General features: G+C 46.5%; 1 long non-coding RNA gene across 1 annotated transcript; it reads left to right on the plus strand.

Moving 5' to 3' along the window:
* The first annotated feature begins 1,506 nt into the window (after positions 1-1,506).
* LOC114231531 (uncharacterized) lies at positions 1,507-20,504 on the plus strand. Its single transcript, XR_003617494.2, has 3 exons — positions 1,507-1,555; positions 19,954-20,174; positions 20,218-20,504. It is a non-coding gene; the product is annotated as an uncharacterized LOC114231531 (long non-coding RNA).
* Positions 20,505-20,867: the final 363 nt, after the last annotated feature.

The following is a 20,867-nucleotide window of genomic DNA, read 5'->3' on the forward strand; positions in this document are numbered from 1 at the left end:
GAGCATCCTTAGCATATCATTAGCATATTACACTTTGATTGGTTGAACGTCCAACTGGATGACCGGACACTTAGCATATTAGGCTTTTATTATATAGGATTTTTGTATTTTCCATATAAACAACTGTAAACCTACTTTTGCCCATGCTGTATGCCCTCAATGGTGCCTAGTATACATTTGGTGCTCAATAAATGATTGTTGACTCTGAATTCTCTTCCTAGTTTTATGGGTGAGGAAGCTGAGGTGATTTCCCCAGAATCACAGAGCCAGGTCCTCCTGACTTCACTCCTTAGTAACCCTGGAGGCTCATCTCCCTGCCCACTCCCATTAGGTGCCCAGGGAGAAGTACTATTACTTATATCACTCCTGCCTTTGGGAACTCGCATTGAGCTGTTATGACACAGGTTAGGCAATTATGATACAGGTTAGGTGTCACACTGGAGAGCAGAAGAAGCCAGCGAAAACTTCCTGGAAGAGGTGACTCCTGAGCTGAGCAAGGCCTATGGAGGTAGGAAGGTCTGAGGGGTAGGAATGGAGACCTCATAGAGAAGCGTGTGCCAGGTCCTGGAAGCCACAGGTTATGTTTTCAAGGGGGAGGGAGTGACTTGGTCAACTCTGGAATTTTACAGAAATCACTCTGGCTGTGGATAACCAGGGTGGAGGGACTGTGTGAAGGCTGCGATAGGAATCCAGGACGGAGAAGTGGAGGGAGTAAGAGTGGGAAGAAGAGTATGGATTTGAGAACTACTCAGGAAGTGAATTTGCCAGAAGTTAATGTCCTGTTGGTTGAGGAAGCAGAGGGAGGTGACCAGGATAACACTCAGGTTTCAAACTTGGTTGTGTATGTGCAGGTGGGATCATTCAAGGAAGAGAAAAATCCACTAGGGAAAGCAGGTCTGAGTGAAAGCTATTTGGGACTGTTGACTTCAGAGTATGGGGGATTCTTACAGAGCTTTCTAGTATGTAGCAGACAGGGTTATAGAGAAAGGTCTGGAGATCCAAATGTTAGAACAAGAAGGCCCTCAGGGGGGGGGGGGTCTCACCTATCCTGACATTTGCAGATAGGTACTAGAGGCCCACAGAGATTGCACATGTCCAAATGCCCCCACTCAACCCAAGCCCCAGACACTGACGGTCTAGCACCATGGGAAGGACCTAGCCCTAAAGGCCGACTGTCCAGGGTTTGAGCTCTGCCTCTATTTGTTCACTTGATGGAGACAGGCCAGGTGTTTAACTTCTATGAAGCCCATCCCACTTGCTGTAAGATGGGGGTGTGAAAGACCACCTCCCAGGATGGTGTGTGTGTGGGGGGGGAGAGGGGGGCGGGTTCTTGATCTTCAATGAAGACTCCATTCAAGACCCGACTTTTATGAATTGACAAATCACCACCAGACCAGACTATTCCCTTAGAGCCTCACTTGGCCCCTCTAAACTCTTATTTGATCTTCTTATTATCCCTATTTCACAGGTGATGAAACTGGGACTCAGAGACATTAAATGACTTGCCCAAGACCTCAAAGCCACGATGCAAGAGGGCTGGTCCAGCATCTTCCTGGTAAAGAATTTGTGCCCTTGCCGTGACACCAGGCAGGCCTACTCTGTTGTGTAGTGTCAATTCCAGCATATTGAGGGCCTTCCTCAATAGTTCTCAAGTCCATCCCATCCTGTTGACAGTTACTGCCACCACCTTTACTCAGGCTCCATTAGCGCCCTCCAGGATTCCTGCCCCAGCCTCCTAACTACAGGTGGCTGGAGATGTAGTATCTGGGGTTTAAAGCAGGGGAGATGGCAGGAGGGCACCATAAAGATGGATGGGCACTGGGATAGGGAGCTTAGAGGATTCAGGAGAGCAGGCTGAGGGTGTCTCTGCTACCCATGGTGCTCTCCCTCTTTGCTATCAAACACATACAACACACACACCAGAGGACTGGGAACAGGAGATGGTCCTGGGAACCACTTCCCTGGTGGTTCCAAAGTGACAGCCCAACACCAAGTGTAGAAATGTTTCCCTTCACTTATCAGATTTGGGTGGCAGGAAGAGTGGGAGGGGCCTCCCAGGCAGAGGAGGGAGCCTCCCATACATCTCACCTTTGTTTGGCTTGGAAATTCAGGAGCCCGAGGTTCATAAAGACTTCTGAGAAGTTGGCTTCATGGCAACTGGCAGACCTTGACAGATGCAGAGGCAGGGGTGGCAGCTGTTCTCTGTGGGAGAGCACAATAAGTCTATTGTCAAGATGAACTTTACCACACCCCCTAAGCATGGTCCTGGGAGGGTATGGTCCAGGGGAGCGAAGGAGCTCCAAATGAAGCAGAAACAGAGGTCAAGAGGTAAAGCTCAAAGGAGGAAGATATTCACGGTGGGTGAAGCCACCCAGAGATAGATCTGACCATTTAGATGACAGTTAGATCCCTACCAAGCAGGGGCATGCAAGCACTTGTTGGCAGAGCTCCGAGTAGGAAATTCAAGTTTCAAATGAGGAAGTCCTATCCAGCCCTGAGATTCAGGAATCCAGAGAAGGGCCCATTTCAGACTCAAGGCCGTTAGGGCTCCGAGTCCACTGGAAAGACAAACATAAACAAATAACTTCAATATAGGACAATAAGGCATCGGGATCACAGTGATTAAGATCATAGGTTTTAGAGGCTTAGGCCTGGCTGCAGATCCAACTGTATCAGCCTCAGTTTTGTCATCTGTGAAGTGGGGTGAAACCCTCTGCTTCCCAGTGGTGTTACATGGGGAAAGGGAACTGCTGTACATTAAGTTCCTTGCACAGTGACTGGCCTGAAATAAATGTTAAGAAGGGGACTCATTGCTGGTGCCAGGCACCTGGCAGGTGCAAAGGGCTCTGGAAGTGCAAGGGAAGACTCTGTGTGAGAGATCAGGGAAGCATCAGAGGACAGGCCGGAGCTCCAGGGGGACCAGGGGTCAAGAGCACTCCAGGCCAAGGGGAAGAACATGAATCTGGTGAGCAGCAGAATGTGGCTGAATTCCAGAAAATGATGAGAGAAGGTGGAGAGTGTGTTGTACCTTACTGTCCAGAGAAGGCACCACTGTCCCCTTCTCCATATCTAATAATATCTCTAATTTGTTGATTCTCCCTATTTAACATCTCCTGGATCTGAATGTTCCTTCTCAACCCCATTACACTGCCTCCCAACTTGCCTCCTTCCAATTTTTCTGCACACAAATACAAGAAAGCTCGTCCTACAGTGCAATCCAGTCCTGGTCACCCCCCTGCCTAAAAGTCTTCACTAGTACCCCATCACCAATAATCAAACTTCATTCTCTTATCATCTCTATAATTTTTATCTTTCTGTTCCTCACCCAATTTATTATACATTTAATGTTGTGTGTTTTTTAAATTGACTTCATCCAAAAATATCCATGAAATCATAGCTTTAGTGATTTCCATGTACATTGAAATAAACCCACAAGTATTAAATGAAACCAGGAGAGTGTGAAGGTGTGTGTGTGTGTGTGTGTGTGTGTGTGTGTGTGTGTGTGTGTGTAGCAGAAACTGACTATGCTCTGCCCATATCCCCTTGTCCTTAACAATTCAGGCCGTGCTGGCCTGACTTATAGCTGCCACCACCTGGCTGGCTCTGCCCCGCTGGGGCCAGGCTGACCTGCTGGGGAGAGGACTCAGGAACTCCACATAAAAACAGCTGATACCGACCACCAGTTATCAGCAAACACTTTAGTAGGTCTTGGTTGACAGACAGGTAAGATGGGACCAGTGATGTGCTGGTAAATATTTAACAACTGGCTCTCTGGGGAAAGCTCTGATTCGTAGGGTTTGCTAATTCCTGTGGTGTAAATATTCCTAACATGGCCAATTTCAAGCTTATGGCCTGATGTTACTGAAAGTGGAGTTGGGGAGAGATGTTCTCCCAGGTCAGTGCAAGCGAGTTTTGGCATACCCCTGGGTGGGACCCAGGATGAAAACATAGGGGTCTCTAGGTCTTTAAGTTTTGGGAGATGCAAGAAGGGAAAACAGTGGGGTTGAGAGGGAGGTTGGAAGGTATTTACTAACCTGAAGCTCACTGAAAGCAGGTGGGTGCAGGAGGAGGGAAGGCCTCTGAGCATGTGGACAAGGGTCCTTCTAATGGGCCACGGCTGAGGAGCTGAACCCTAAGAAAGCAAGAAGTTCCAGAGCAGAAGGGGACAGGAAGCCCTAACCAGCTGGTTTTCCTGTCTTGCCTGTAGCTAGGTTCCGTTCTTCTCCTTATAGAAATAGTTCCTGCTTGGAAGCCAAGGAAGGATCAGATTCTGCTGATCCACAAAGTCTGGTGGCTGAGGCCCTCACTGAAAGGAGAATTGAAAGGGCAAATGGCGCAACTGCTATAGAAAACAGTTTGACAGTTCCTCAAAAGGTTAAACATAGAATTACCATATGGTCCAGTGTGTTAAGCATGTCTCTGTTTTTTTTTTTACTTTTTAATTTTTTTATTATGATGATGATGAAAAACATATAACATATGATTTTTCATCTTTTCCCCCAAATATAGTTCACATTCAATATTATTCTGTACTAGAGGCCCGGTGCATGAAATTTGTGCACGGGGGGGGGGGGGGGTTGTCCCTCAGCCCAGCCTGCACCCTCTCCAATCTGGGACCCCTCGAGGGATGTCTGACTGCCCATTTAGGCTGGATCCCGGTGGGATCGGGCCTAAACGGGCAGTTGGACATCCTTCTAACAATCCAGGACTGTTGGCTCCCAACTGCTCGCCTGCCTGCCTGCCTGATTGCCCTTAACCGCTTCTGCCTGCCAGCCTGATCACCCCTAACCACTCCCTTGCCAGCCTGATCGATGCCTAACTGCTCCTCTGCCAGCCCGATTGCCCCTAACTGCACTCCCCTGCTGGCCTGGTCACCCCTAATTGCCCTCCCCTGCTGGCCTGGTCACCCCCAACTGTCCTCCCCTGCAGGCCTGGTCACCCCCAACTGCCCTCCCCTGATGGCCCAGTCGCCCCTAACTTCCCTCCCTTGCCAGCCTGGTCGCCCCTAACTGCCCTCCCCTGCTGGCCTGGTCACCCCTAACTGTCCTCCCCTGCAGGTCTGGTCACCCCCAACTGGCCTCCTCTGCTGGCCCAGACACCCCTAACTGCCCTCCCCTGCCGGCCATCTTGTGGCGGCCATCATGTGTCCACATGGGGGCAGCCATCTTTGACCACATGGGGCGGCCATCTTGTGTGTTGGAGTGACAGTCAATTTGCATATTACCTCTTTATTATATAGGATTAGTTTCAGGTGAAAAACATAGTGGTTAGACAATCATATACTTTACAGCAAGCATGTCAAACTCAAAGGCTAATATGGGTCAAATAAACAAGATTTAATTTTATGTGGGCTGCAAAAAAATAAACATAGGTTTATTTTGATAGAGACATGCTGAATACAAAGGGCTAAAATAAATGAGTATCGTTAACATAAAATAATAGAACATTTTAATAAAAATTCATATTTTTTCTTGAACATTAACTTACCAGACACTGAGTAACTGCACAAATTAATAAGCATAATGCAAATAAACCTATTTTTCTTGTTCTCCGGAAGTGAAATATTTCCTGTTGCACACACCAAAGAAGTCAGTCCAAGACTAATGATGTGGCAATCGGCTGCTAAAATATTCACTGCTAGTATTAGTGGAGAGAAATGGTGTGCCTGTGTGTAAGGTGCGTAAGAGGAATGAATGCAACACAATTATAGTAATCAGTCATTACTGAATGTTGTAATAATTATGTATAACAGGATATTGTAAAAATTAAGTTATAAAATTTTTATTAAAACTTTTCTTACATACCATTATATTGGCTGGGCCGCAAAAATATTCATTGTGGGCCACGAGTTTGACCTGCTTGCTTTACAGAGCGGTCCCCCTAATATTTCAAGTACCCCTTCCCCGCCCCCCCCCCCCCCCCCCCCCGCCCGGCCCATACATAGCTATTGCAATATTATGTTTTTCCCTCCATTGACCTCTCTCTGGCCACTCCCACCCCCCAGCACATGCCTTCACCCCCTAGTGGCTGTGTTCATTGGTAATGCTTATGTGCATGCATACAAGCCCTTTGGTTGATCTTTTATTCCCCACCCCCCCTACCCTACTCTCCCCAGCCTTCCCTCTGAGGTTTGTCAGTTCAATGCTTCTCTGTCTCTGGATCTATTTTTGTTCATCGGTTTATGTTGTTCACTATATTCCACAAATAAGTGAGAACATGTGGTATTTATCTTTCTCCAATTAAGCATGTCTTTATTTTTTGTATTTAACATCTGAGGCCTTGCTGACACGCATGAGACCTCCCCCGCCCCCAGGGTTAGCTAATTCCTAGAAATAACATCTCACTGGGCTGTGAGTGGGCCTTTCACATGCAAACAAATCAACCCAGAGCCCACACCCCAACCACCTCCTTTATGGGCTCTCCACTCCAGGCCACTATCCCCCTGCCCTAATCACCCCATGGCCAGATACCACCCAACTTGGGCGACCTTGCCAATTCTAACGCTGCGTACAATGCCTTGCTTATTCCACAGAAAGCCTAATAAAGGCTCTTGCCCACACTTTCCTCAGATCCCCGTGCCTCCAGACCAACTCTGGTGCTTCCTCATTGATAGATCCTCCCTTCCCCCAACTGGTGGGCGGAGTATGACCTAAGCTGCATCTGCTGCTGGGACATTGCCGAGACATTGAAGCACCAATCAGTGCTTGCCGAGTGCCCCGGGCCTCACCCCTTCCTGTTCCTCCTCTCAAAAGGCGTGTTCACTGCTGCACGTGTTGCTGTCTCCCCAGACTTCGAGGCAGTCTGGCTGGGTCCTTCTCCTCCTCCTTCTCCTCTAATCCTGGTTTTTCTACCCTCCTCCATAATGAATCTCACTTGTTAGTGCAGAATAAACTTCCTCCTTTAACATGCCTTGGTCCATGACTCCCGTTTCCTGCGCCTCGAACCTTACACTCATGTTGCCCTGTGTAACATGCTGTACCCCGTTTCTAGGGATCTATGAGTATAAATGTCTTCCTTCATGACAGTATGCCTGATTAAAACAAATCCTGGATACCTTTAAAAACACCCAGCAATTCTACTACTAGGAATATACCACAAAGAATTGAGAGCAGGCACTTAAAGTAATCCATGTACATGCATGTTCATAGCAGCATCCTATCTAATAATAGACAAATATGAAAATTGACCATACCTCTGACACACCCACAAGCCATGCCCACAAGCCACACCCACCATCCAATCAGAGCGAGTATGCAAATTAACCCAACCAAGATGGCTACAGCCACAGAGAGCAAGGTTTCCTAGGTAACAGAGGAAGCCAAGCTTTCCACCTGCCCTTGCCAGGCCTAAGCCTCCACTCAAGCTACAAAGTTTCAATTATAGAAGGTAAACAAATTCAAACAGAAATGGTGGCAGAATGGAGCTTGAGAGAGCAGGCCAGGGTTGCCCCCGGCAACAGGGGAAGCAAAGCTTTCCTCACACCCTGGCCGGGCCCACCCGCTTAAGGCAACAAAGTTTCAATTATAACCCCAACAGAAATGGCTGCCGGCCTCGGAGGGAGCCCCAGGCTTGGCTCCGCTCCAGGCTACAAAGTTTCAATTGTAGAAGGAAAATAAATTCCAGATACCAGGGCCTCCACTTGGGTTGCCAGGGGGCGTAGCCAGGCTGCAAACCACCACAGGCCCCTCGCTTAGGCCGCCCCACGCCCCAAGGGAACCCCACCCTGATCAGGAACACCCTTCTGGGCAAACCAGCTGGTCCCCACCCCTGTACCAGGCCTCTATCCTATCTAATAAAAGAGTAATATGCAGATTGATCATCACTGCAACACACAATATAGCTACCCCCATGTGGTCAAAGATCCTGCCCCCATGTGGACACAAGATGGCCACCACAAGATGGCCAGCAGGAGAGGGCAGTTAGGGGTGACCAGGCTGGCAGAGGAGGGAAGTTGGGGGCAAACAAGCTGGCAGTGGAGTGGTTAGGGGGTGATCAGGCTGGCAGGCAGAAGTGGTTAGGGACAATCAGGAATGCAGGCAGGCAAGCAGTTGGGAGCCAGCAGTCCTGGATTGTGAGAGGGCAGTTGGACATCCCTCCAGGGGTCCCAGATTGGAGAGGGTACAGGCTGGGCTGAGGGACAACCCCCCTCCGTGCACGAATTTCGTGCACCGGGCCTCTAGTTATTTATAATAGCAAAAATGTGTAAACAATCCAAATGTCCATCAACAGAAGACTAGATTAAAAAATTGCAATATATTGGGGAAATGAATTATATGAAGCAATGACATGGATGAACCTTGAAAATATTGTGCTAAGTGAAAGCAGACTCAAAATGTCACATCTTCTATGAAATATCCAGAAAACTAAATCCATAGAGACAGCAAGCAGATTAGTGGTTGCCAGGGGCTGGGGAAGGGAGTGACTGCTTAATGTGTGTACAGTTTTACTTTGGGGAGATGAAAATGTTTTGAAACTAGACAGAGGTGGTGGTTGCACAACATTGTGAATGTACTAAATGTTGCTGAATTGTATGCTTTAAAATGCTTAATTTTATGTTATGTGACTTTTACCTCAATTTGTTTAAAAAAGAAAATAATAATATAGGAGAGAAGTGGGTGAGTTGTATAGGAAACAAGATTGGCCAGGCATTAATAATTATTAAAGCCATTGCTCAGTGGCTGAATGTGGACCCATGAATCAGGAGGTCATGGTTTAATTCCCAGTGGGGGCACATGCTGGGCTTGTGGGTTCGATCCTCAGTAGGGAGCATACAGGAGGCAGCAGATCAATTATTCTCTCTCATCACTGATGTTTCTATTCCTCTCTCCCTCCTCCTTCTGCTCTCTGAAAGAAATGAAGACATATTTTTTTTAAAATAGTAATTATTAAAGCTGGTGATGGGTACTTGGGTTTCACTATTCTCTTGATTTACATATCTGTTTAAAATGTTCCTTAACAGCCCGGCTGGCATCGCTCAGTGGTTGAGCTTCAATCTGTGAACAGGGAGAAGGTCACGGTTTGATTCCTGGTCAGGGCACTTGTCCGGGTTGTGTACTTGATCCCAGTGTGGGGCATGCAGGAGGCAGCCCATCCAGGATTTTCTCTCATCATTGGTTTCTATCTCTCCCTCTCCCTTTCTGTGCCAGAGCCAATTCCAGCACATCAGCAGGGCTGAATCATCTGGGATGGCTGAAAGGCATTTCCCCAAACCTGAAAAGGATGATTGCTTGCTGCCAGACAGCTCAGGGCATCTTAATCTACATGTTATTGTCTCCTCCTGGCCAAACACCTGAACAGCCAACCTGACAATGGATTTGTGTAGGAAACCCTGGCCTTTGATGTGTATATCTCCACCTTGCCTTAGGACAAATTGTGTTAATAAAAAGCAAGGAGTCCTGAGACAACAAGAACTTAGTTCCTTTTAGCTAAGTCTTTTCTGACTCCCCATAATGCCTTTCAAAATTATGTTTCGTCTCTTGACTCTTATTTAATTTATGCACAGCGCCTTCTCAGATTCCTAAATCCTTCTAGGTGCCAGATCAAGACCACTGGCGTTATCTCTGAAATCAATAAAAATATATTTTAAAAAATGTCCCATAACAGAAAGGGGTGTGTGTGTGTGTGTGTGTGTGTGTGTGTGTGTGTTTAAGAGGAGAGTTTTGAAATAAGGCTTTGAGAACATTCATACATTCATCTCAGGTAAAAACTGCTGTTTAAACTTTAACCCTGCTATTTTGACGTCTGCACACACTTACTTGCTTAAACAATAGGGTAGCTACCTCAGCCCCCAGATTGAGACCTGGAAACTCACATTAATCCATCCCACATCACAAAGGTCATTTTCCTGAGCCTGTGGATCAGAACCACGGGAGACTGATTCCCACTGACTCAGGGGCTCCAGGAGTTGACTACCTTTAGAGATTATTAACCCTGCTCAGTTCTGCTTTTTGTACAATCTGCTTTCACAAGGGAGGTCCGCATTCCAATGTCTAAAATTCTTGTGGTTTGGACCTTTAAAAGGACTGCCTACACCTGGGATGGCGCGGTCGTGAGGGTGGCCACCTGCGTGTGGTGCCCTCGTGGCCGTCCTGGCCAGTTCAATAAATCCTTGCCTGCTTTTTTTTTTTAATCAACTAGCAGCCTCCGGTGGTCTTATTTTTGACTCCAGGGTTCAACCCCACAACAGTTTGGTGATAATAAAGACACTGGTGTCAGAGGTTTAGGGTAAGATTTGAAAAAATAATTTCATGAAATCAGAGAGGAAAATTCAATACTTGTAAATTAATCCCTTGTGTGGGACAGCTGTAAGTCTTCAGGAATGGAGAGTCCGGGTTAGCCTATGATCCTGGAGAGGGTTCCTAGTGGGGTGTATTACAGAAAGTTATTTTTGTATAGTATAGTACTTTATAAAACTTCCACACATATTAGCTTATTTGTTCCTTTTCACAGATTTGGGAAGTAAATCTTTTTATATATATATATATATTATTGATTTTTTACAGAGAGGAAGGGAGATAGTTAGAAACATCAATCAGCTGCCTCCTGCACACCTCCTACTGGGGATGTGCCCGCAACAAAGGTACATGCCCTTGACCGGAATTGAACCCAGGACCCTTCAGTCCGAAGGCCGACGCTCTATCCACTGAGCCAAACCAGTCAGGGCTGGGTGCCAGAAACCGATCATTGTCTCACTAATTAGAAAGGTGTGGACAAGGAACCTGGAAGGCTGGTCAACCTTGAAGCTCTGAAAGGTCAGAGCCAACCACTCCCTATCTAATTGAAACAATGGTAGCTGAAGCAACTTCCCCACCAAAGAATCATGTAGATCCTTACTGATAAGATAATCTGCCTGTTACTGGAATTGCCTGCCTAAAGGCAATGAGTGTATCCCAAACCTGAATAAAAGGGATGGCAAGGCCAGAGCAAAGCGGAGTCCTCCCACTAGAGTTGGGCTTCTGCCTGGCCTCCATTTCCCAAATTAATATTTTTCTAGTCTCTCTCATTTGTGTGCGGCCTTCTCCAGAACCCAAACCCTGAACCTGAACCCTGAACCCTGCGGGACATGAAAGGGGTTCCCACAGCTGGGAAGTTAATCTTATTATCACTTTAAATTCAGGCATTCTGATTCAAAGCTGATGCATCCCTCCCCTCCAGCCCCTCCTCACTGCCCCTACCCAACCCCACCCACAAACTGTAGAGAATAAATTCCTGTAAAGGAGGTTTGACTCTTGGTTGCAGTATAATTTAGGGTAATAGCAGTGGCAGCTCTAATAGGGTGGACAGGATATTTTACATCCTTCAGACACTCTCCACCCTTCTACATTCTTCTCTGTAGAGGAGGCTGACCTTTACCCACCAGGAGCTCCCCAGCTCTTAGCTTCAGGGGAAGTTGACCAATGGAAGGTACCAGCAAGGTGGCTCTTCCCTCTATTGATACAGATACTCTCATCAGGCTCAGGAACAATGCCCTCTCCTTTCCCCTTCAGGCCTAGGAGATGTAATGGCTTCAGCCATCCCCAGCCCTGGGGTACTGCACCATCTCTACCTCACCCACACCTTTATAAATAGTCCCTTTAATTAAGTTCCCCTCAAGGGCCCCATTTTGAGTATGTATGCCATCTGTTTGCTCCAGGGCCTTGCTGAGAAAGATAAACCTGCAAATGTTAAGAGGCTTAACCCAATAAAAGGTTATTTCTTGCTCATGTCATAATCCAGTGTGTGTGTGTGTACACACATGTTTACAAACTCCAGGGAAGAGGCAGGGGAAGTTGGGTCAGAATGTACCGAAGAGAAATTATGGGTGGAAGGCAGTCTGTCCAGTCAGACTGAGGTGTCTTTTTGTTCTGGAAGGCAGAGTGCACACTGACCTAGGTTGGCAGCTGGCAACGCCACAGAAAGTGACTTTCCAGGTCAATGTGTACTCACTGTAACTTGTCAGTCACCAAGAAATAGGAACCTCTTGTCAGCACTGAGCCATGGAAATGGAAGAGTAATTACTGTAAAGGTGCTAATGCTTGCCCGAAGGAAATAATTTTGATTTCATTATCATTGACTTTAGTACACCACTGCTAAGCACAAGGCAATGTACTAGACTTCTGGGAAGTACAAATTTGATTCAGATGTAGGGTCACCCTCAAGATACTTGAAATTTCTTCATATTTAAAATTTATTTTTAAACTAATGCACAATAAAGTTCATTCTTTTTGGTACACATTTCTACCAGGTTTTTAGTTTTAATTTGTATTTCTTTGCACATATTTTTATTGAGATATAATTCACATACCATAAAATTCACTATTTTAAGTGTACAGTTCTACAGCTTTCAGTATATTCAGTATACGCAACCCTCACCACTACTGTAAAACATTTTTATCACCCCAATAAAAAGATACCATACCTGTTAGCACTCATTCCCTATTCCCCTTTTCCTCCAGCCTGTGGAAACCACTAATATATGTTCTGTCTCCACGGATTTGCCTACTGTAGACATCCTACCTAATAATAGACAAATATGCAAATTGACCATACCTCTGACACACCCACAAGCCACGCCCACCATCCAATCAGAGTGAGCATGCAAATTAACCCAAACCAATATGGCTACAGCCACAGAGAGCAAGGTTTCCTAGGTAACAGAGGAAGCCAAGCTTTCCACCTGCCCTTGCCAGGCCTAAGCCTCCAGTCAAGCTACAAAGTTTCAATTATAGAAGGTAAACAAATTCAAACAGAAATGGCGGCAGAATGGAGCTTGAGAGAGCAGGCCAGGGTTGCCCCCGGCAACAGGGGAAGCAAAGCTTTCCTCACACCCTGGCCGGGCCCACCCGCTTAAGGCAACAAAGTTTCAATTATAACCCCAACACAAATGGCTGCCGGCCTCGGAGGGAGCCCCAGGCTTGGCTCCGCTCCAGGCTACAAAGTTTCAATTGTAGAAGGAAAATAAATTCCAGATACCAGGGCCTCCACTTGGGTTGCCAGGGGGCGTGGCCGGCCAGCAAACCACCACAGGCCCCTCACTCAGGCCGCCCCACGCCCCAAGGGAACCCCACCCTGATCCAGGACACCCTTCAGGGCAAACCAGCTGGCCCCCACCCCTGTACCAGGCCTCTATCCTATCTAATAAAAGAGTATATGCAGATTGATCATCACTCCAACACACAATATAGTGCCCCCATGTGGTCAAAGATCCTGCCCCCCTGTGGACACAAGATGGCCACCACAAGATGGCCAGCAAGAGAGGGCAGTTGGGAGGCACCCGGCCTGCAAGGGAGGGCAGTTGAGAGGGACCAAGCCTGCAAGGGAGGGCAGTTGGAGGTGATCAACCCTGCAGGAGAGGGCAATTAGGGGTGACCAGGCCGGCAGAGGAGGGAAGTTGGGGGCAAACAAGCTGGCAGCAGAGTGGTTAGGGGGTGATCAGGCTGGCAGGCAGGCAGGCAGGCAGGCAAGCAGTTGGGAGCCAGCAGTCCTAGATTGTGAGAGGGATGTCCGACTGCCCGTTTAAGCCCGATTCCAGTGGGATCGGGCCTAAATGGGCAGTCAGACATCCCTCAAGGGGTCCCATATTGGAGAGGGTACAGGCTGGGCTGAGGGACAACCCCCCTCCATGCACGAATTTCGTGCACCGGGCCTCTAGTTTCATATAAATGGAATCATACCATATGTGCTCCTTTCGGATTTGTTTCACTTAGCACCTTTCCAAGTTCATCCATATTATATCATGTTCAGCATTTCATTCTCGTATGTATACACCACCTTTGTCAATCTGTTCACAAGCTGATGGACATTTGGGTTGTTTTGACTTTGGAACTATTATGAATAACGCTGCTATGAACACCCTGGTGCAAGTTTTTGTGTGGGAATACCTTTTCACTTCTCTTGGGTTTATAAATATAAGTTTAAATTGCAGCATAATATTGCATGTAGCTATATCGTACTACCCTGTAAACACACAACCATTTTACTAACATTGAAGATAATTTTTGTTTTTTTAAAATTGATTTGAGAGAGAGAGATTTGTTGTTCCACTTATTTATGCACTCATTGGTTGCTTCTTGTATGTGCCCTGACTGGAGATCGAACCCACAATCTTGGTGCACTGGGACAACATTCCAACTTAGCTACCTGGCCAGGTATAGATGTAATTTTTGAACAACCCAAAAGGATCATTGTAGAAACCAGATGCCAGCCAGAAGAGGTGGGAGGAACGGGCATTGCTTCCATAGGGGAGGAAGGGGGATAATGTGCTTAGGCAGAAGGCTTATTGCTCTGTACTCCATCCTGTGAGTGTGGAAAAAGAGAACTGGAAAAAGACGGCTTGGCAAATGAATGGCACATAAGGCTGCAGTCACACTGCCTTGAGGGTTTGCCATCAGGATTTTGGATCTAAGGGGGCCTGTTCAGCTGTCCCCAAATTAAAGCCTTCCATGTAGCTGCGAGCAGCCTCCCGAGACAACCAGGAGGGGGCAGCGTTTGCCTTGAGAGGGGACCATTTCTCCACCAGACTCAAGGAACCCTGCACCGAACTGTCCACCAGGGGGCAGTGAGGACGTGGCTTTGAGGTTTGAGTGCCGCTAAAAGAAGCTTGAGTAGGGAACTGATAACAAAAGCCATTTTGCACCACTGCCATCCTCACCGGACAGGAAAAAAGAGAGGGAAGAGCAACAGGGAGCCACATTGCAGTCCTCACCCTACTCCCGCCCCTCCAGGGCATTGAATTCCTTCCTCAGACTCGTCCTAGGGTGCAGGTGGGAGTTCGGGGGTGTAAATCCAGGGACACCCTGGCTGGCCAAGGTGGGTGGGTGGTTGGCACTGATCCCAGAGCTGTCTTGGTGGTGCAAAGTGAGACATTTGGTGCTCATCACCTCCGCAAGCCCTCTGACCCACTGCGGCCTTTTCTTCTGCGCTCCAGACACCAGCTATGTAGAGGAGGGACTAACAAATATTTCTGAGCACTGACTATGTGCCAGGTTCTATTCTAGGTGCTGGAGGAGGATACAGCAGGTCACTGCCGTTGGGGAGCTCAGTTTAGTAATAGTGACAATCAGATAAGCAGAGACTCGAGTATATGAGATGATATGAAACTGTGGCAAGTTGCACTGAAAGAAGAAATAACGGGAGGGCGATCTGGGAAGGCCCTTCTGAGGAAGCAGCATCTGAGCTGGAGACCTGATGGCCAAGAAGGAGGCCATCACACTAAGATCCAGGAGAACGTTTCAACAGAAGGAAAAGCACATTCAAAGGCCCTGAAGCGAGAAAGATTTTGGCTGGTTTGAAAACAGAAAGGACACCAGTGTAGTGAGGGAATATATTCACTTCCTATTGCTATTGTAACAAATTACTACAAACTGAGTGGCTTAAAACAACACAAGTTGCCCTAGCTGGCTTGGCTCAGTGGACAGAGCGTCAGCCTGCAGACTGAAAAGTCCTGGGTTCAATTCCAGTCAAGGGCACATGACCAGGTTGCAGGCTCGATCCCCAGTAGGGGGCTTGCAGGAGGCAGCCGATCAATTATTCTCTCTCATCATTGATGTTTCTCTCTCTCTCGCTCTCTCTCTCTCTCTCTCTCTCTCTCTCTGAAATCAATAAAAACATATTTTAAAAAACCCCACAAATTATCATTTCACACCCATTAGGATGTCTACTATGAAAAAAAATAATGTGTTGATAAGGATATAGAGAAATTGGAATTGTGCATTGTTGTGAGAATGTAAAATGGTACAGCTGTTCAAATATTAAAAATAGAAATATCATATGATCCAGCAATTTCACTTCTGGATATATACCCAAAAGAATTGAAAAGTAAGTCTTTTTTTAAAAAAAAATAAATCTTTATTGTTCAGATTATTACAATTGTTTCTCCTTCCCCTTCCCCCCCCCCAATATCTTCCCTCCACCCAGTTTCCACCCTTCCCTCTGCCCTTACCTCCCCCCCCTCGCTGTCCTTATCCATAGGTGTATGATTTTGTCCAGTCTCTCCCGTACCCCCCACACAGACACCCCCTTCCCCCTGAGAATTATCAATCCACTCCCATTCTATGCCCCTGATTCTATTATGTTCACCAGTCTATTCTGTTCTTCAGATTTTTAATTCACTTGACTTTTAGATTCACTTGTTGATAGGTATGTATTTGTTGTTCATAATTTTTATCTTTACTTTTTTCTTCTTTTTCCTCCTTTTAAATAATACCTTTCAGCATTTCATGTAATACTGGTTTGGTGGTGATGAATTCCTTTAGCTTTTTCTTATCTGTGAAGCTCTTTATCTGCCCTTCAATTCTGAATGATAACTTTGCTGGGTAGAGTAGTCTTGGTTGTAGGTTCTTGCTATTCATCACTTTGAATATTCCTTGCCATTCCCGTCTGGCCTGCATAGTTTCTGTTGAGAAATCAGCTGATAATCGTATGGGTGCTCCCTTGTAAGTAACTAACTGTTTTTCTGTTGCTGCTTGTAAGATTCTCTCTTTGTCTTTTGCCCTTGGCATTTTAATTATGATGTGTCTTGGTGTAGTCCTCTTTGGATTCCTCTTGTTTGGGGTTCTGTGCGCTTCCTGTACTTGTAAGTCTATTTCTTTTACCAAGTGGGGGAAGTTTTTGGTCATTATTTCTTCAAATAGGTTTTTAGCGTCTTTCTCTCTCTCTTCTTCTGGCACCCCAAAAATTCGGATGCTGGTACGCTTGAAGTTGTCCCAGAGGCTTCTTACACTATCTTCTACTTTCTGAATTCTCTTCTCTTCTTGCTTTTCTGGAGGCGTGTCCTTTGCCTCTTTGTATTCCAAATCTTTGACTTGATTCTTGCGTTCCTCTAGTCTGCTGCTGGGTCTCTGTATAATATTTTTTATTTCAGTCAGTGTATGTTTCATTTCTAGTTGGACCTTTTTCATATCCTCGAGGGTCTCATTAAGTTTATCGGCTTTTTCCATGAAATTCTTGAAAAACCTTATAACTGTGGTTTTGAACTCTATGTCCAGTCGTTTATTCTCCTCCATTTCTTTTGTTTGGGATCTGTTTCCTTGCCTCCTCATTTTCGCTGCTTCCCTGAGTTGGTAGGGTAGCTTTGTGTCCTATTGGTTCAACGGGTCAGCCTCCCAGTTACCTGAGGTGGATGCTCTTGGTGCACCCCTTTTTAGACTGTGTGTACAGCCTTGTTGTAGTTAAGTCTTGATTGTTGTTGGTGTCACTGGGAGGAATTGACCTCCAGGCCAATTGGCTGTGAGGACCCGCTGTGTCTATAAAGGAAGAATTGCTGTGCTGGAGACACGTTTATGGGCTGGAACTTGTTCCAGTAGGGCTTTGGTGCTCACTGAGTCTGCCTCTTGACTGCGTCCCTTATGCGAGTGGTTGAAATCTGGTGTCGTCTCACACCGACCACTAGATGCCCTCGTTTCTGGATCTCCAATGGGGTGCAGGTCAGCTACTGTCTGAGGCCACTCAGCAGGAGTTACAGCAAAAACTGCAGTTTTCTCCTCTTAGCTTGGGTGGTTTTGGAGCAGTCTGACTGGAGCTGCAGTTTATTTGGTTAAGCTGCCACAGGGCAGGCCATTTATATGCAAAAGCTGCTGTTGGGAGCCTGGGTGGGTTTGTAGAATGTGCAGGGCGGGTCTTAGGGTGGGGTGGGTCTCAGAATGGGGCGGGTCTCAGGGCATCACTAGGCTAGGGCGTGGCAAACAGCAATGGCTGCTAGTCTGCTTTTTTTGCCTTTTCTGCCTTTCCGCGTTTCCAAGTCCCTGCGTCCCATGCTCCAGCGCAGTAAACACTGATTGCTGGGCACACCTCTGCAAGAAAGTCACTCTCACTTTCCGACACGATGGCCGAGAGTCCAGCTTCTCCCCGTAGGTGTCTGGGTCTCCCGCGCGTCCCCAGAAACTGGATTTCAGAGTGATCGGGAGCTTATCTCCCTTCGGGTTGGAAAAAAAGCCGCACGCCCCGTTGCCCGCCACCAGCCCGATTCACGCGCTTCCGTACCTCAGCCCTTCCGCGTTTGTTCTTTCTTTTTCCTTCTTAGTTGTAAATCTACCATTCAGCCAGCTTTCCCATGGTTCTGGGTGGTAGATGCTTTGTCTTTTAGTTGTATTTTTTAAATTGTTGTGCGCGGCGCAGTTTAGTTGTTTAACTTTGCCGCCATCTTGGTTCCTCTGAAAACTAAGTCTTAAAGGGATATTTGTACCCCTATGTTCTAAGCAGCATTATGCACAATAGCCAAGGGGTAGAAGCAACCCAAGTATCCATTGATAGATGAATGGATAAACAAAATGTAATATATCCATACAATGAAAAATTACACAGCCTTAAAAAGGAAGGACATTCTGACACATGCTACAACATAGATGAGCCTTGAGGACATTATGCTACGTGAAATAAGCCAGTCACAGAAAGACAAATGTTGCATGATTCTTCTTATATGAGGTACCTAGTCAAAATCTCTATGGACAGAAAGTAGAATGGAAGTTTCCAGGGGCTGAGGGAGTATGGAATTGGAAGTTATTGTTCAATGGGCATAGAGTTCCAGTTTCACAAGATGAAAAATTATAGAGATGGGTGGTGGCGCTAGTTGCACAAAATTAATGTACTTAATAGCACTTAACTGCACACTTAAACTGGTTAGAATGGTAAATGTTATATGTATTTTACTATAATAAAAAGGACTGGGGGGAAAAACAACTTTATAATCTTTTGGTTCTGGGGTCAGAAGTCCAGAATGGGCTAAGACCTAGGTGTCAGCAGGCCTGTTCCTTCTGGAGCTCTAGGGCAGGGGTAGGAGCATCCAGCCCTTGGGCCGTATAAGGCCCACAAAATTATTTGGCCCGGCCCTGCAAAGGCATTAGGGGCGAGTTAATTGTTTGACCAAATATAGCAGGCTAGTTTTTAAGTTGATAATTTTGTATGGCCAACAAATGATGTTAGAAATATCCAAATGGCCCTTAGCAGAAAAAAGGTTCCCCACCCCTGCTAGGGGAAAATCAGATTCCTTGCCTTTTCCAGCTTCTCATGGTTGCCTCATTCTTTGGCTCATGGCCCCTGCCTCCATCTTCAAAGCACATAGCTCCAATAGCTCCAACCTCTGCTTCTATCATATCACCTTCTCTCCCTCTGATCTTCCTTGTCTCCTTAAATGGACACTCAGGATTCCATTGGGCCCACTCAAATGATCCAGGATAATCTTCCCATTTCAAGATTTCTAATTTAATCACATCTGCAAAGTCCCTTTTTGCTACACAGAGGTTCTGGGGATTAGGACATGGACATCTTTGGGGGTGGGGTCATTATTCCGTCTCCCACAGGGCGTGTAGAGTGGTAGAAGATGAGCTGAAGAAGGTTAGCAAGGAATTGGACATTTGGGGTGTTCTATTAATTCTAAATTGTAACAAGAGTACCTTCTAATGTACTTTTTAAAAATAAGCATTCTTTTTTAAAAATATATTTTATTGGTTCTAGAGAGGGAAATATCAATGATGACAGAGAATAATTAATAGGCTGCCTCCTGCATGCCCCACACTGGGGATCAAGCTCATAACGCAGGCATGTGCCCTGACCAGGAATCTAACCATGACCTCCTGGTTCATAGGTCTACACTCAACCACTGAGCCACGCCAACCGGGCTCTAATTTACTTTTTAATAAAGTACCCAGGCTGCTGGGTGAGGAATAGGTTGCAGGTAGAGATGACAGCATTTGCTGACAGATTTGAGCTAGAAATGTCCACACTGGTGTGGGTGCTCCCTGAGAAGTCACCTGCGCCCCAGCCTCAGAGTCTGGCATGTGGAAAACCAGGCACTCTCCACACAGGAGGAGGATGCCCAGCAGCACTGTAAACAGAGGTGTCTCTGGGTAGCTCATTTGAGGCCGGAAGTCTCTTTGTGGACCAAGGGCAAAGCAGATAGGATAAAAATGATCTCACAGTCCCATGGTGCCCCATCCCCATGCCCTCCTGCTGAAGGAGGCTCTGTTTTTTTCATTCCAGTTCTCCACCCCCATGAGTTTAAGGAAGGTCTTTGGGTTTTCTGGAGGCATAACTGGAAAAAAATGAAGAGAGGAAAGCAAAATCAGAGAGACAGACAAAATTAAGAGACAGGAGACCTCTGGGTGCTCCCTGCATTCGACTTCACAGCCTTTGGCTGTAGGATATGTGCAGTCATCACAACTCATTCTGCCAAACCAAATGAGATTACCCTCAACCCTCTGGTAAGTGTATCAACCCTCCATATGCATTTGTGTTTGTTTATAGAGTCTTAGAACTGAAGATCCCAAAAGATCTTAAAAGGTATCTAGTTCCACCTTCAACCCGATGCTCTTCAACATTCTCATCAAGTCACCAGATGGCCTCTGCTTGTACATACCCGGAAGCCCAGTATGGATCAAAGCAGCTCATTCCATGGATGGACAACCCAAGCTGTCAGAAAGTTCTTTCTTAAGTGTGTGTCCCGCTGTGCCATTTCCACCATTCTGCCTCAGTGCTCCACTCCAGAGAAACATAGAATCAACCTACTCCCTCTTCTCTAGGAAAGACCATTCTAAAAGGAAAGTCTCTTTGTTCCCTCTTCCCCCCCCCCCCCCGCTCCCAATCCCGGTCACTGTTTGTTGGAGAAGCTATAGTTTTTCCACATATTTTTTTTCAGAATGTGGGTCTAGAAGTAGACCCAGAACTCCTGGAATGGCCTGACTGGCACAGAGGAGATGGGACCACCACCTCCTTACTCTTTCCAAGGCTCAGACTTCAGTTCCAGCAGCCTCAGTTCCCGCCCACTATTTTTAGCTGCTCCACCACAATCCTGATTTATATCTTTCATCCTGTTGAGTAAAACCTTTATTTTCATGCCCACTGCTGTGTCATGAGCAGCATTAGTTTACATGTACACAGTACTCATTTAAGTATGC

The sequence above is a fragment of the Eptesicus fuscus genome, chromosome 4 (genome assembly GCF_027574615.1).
Source record: "Eptesicus fuscus isolate TK198812 chromosome 4, DD_ASM_mEF_20220401, whole genome shotgun sequence".
NCBI classification, from domain to species: Eukaryota; Metazoa; Chordata; class Mammalia; order Chiroptera; family Vespertilionidae; genus Eptesicus; species Eptesicus fuscus.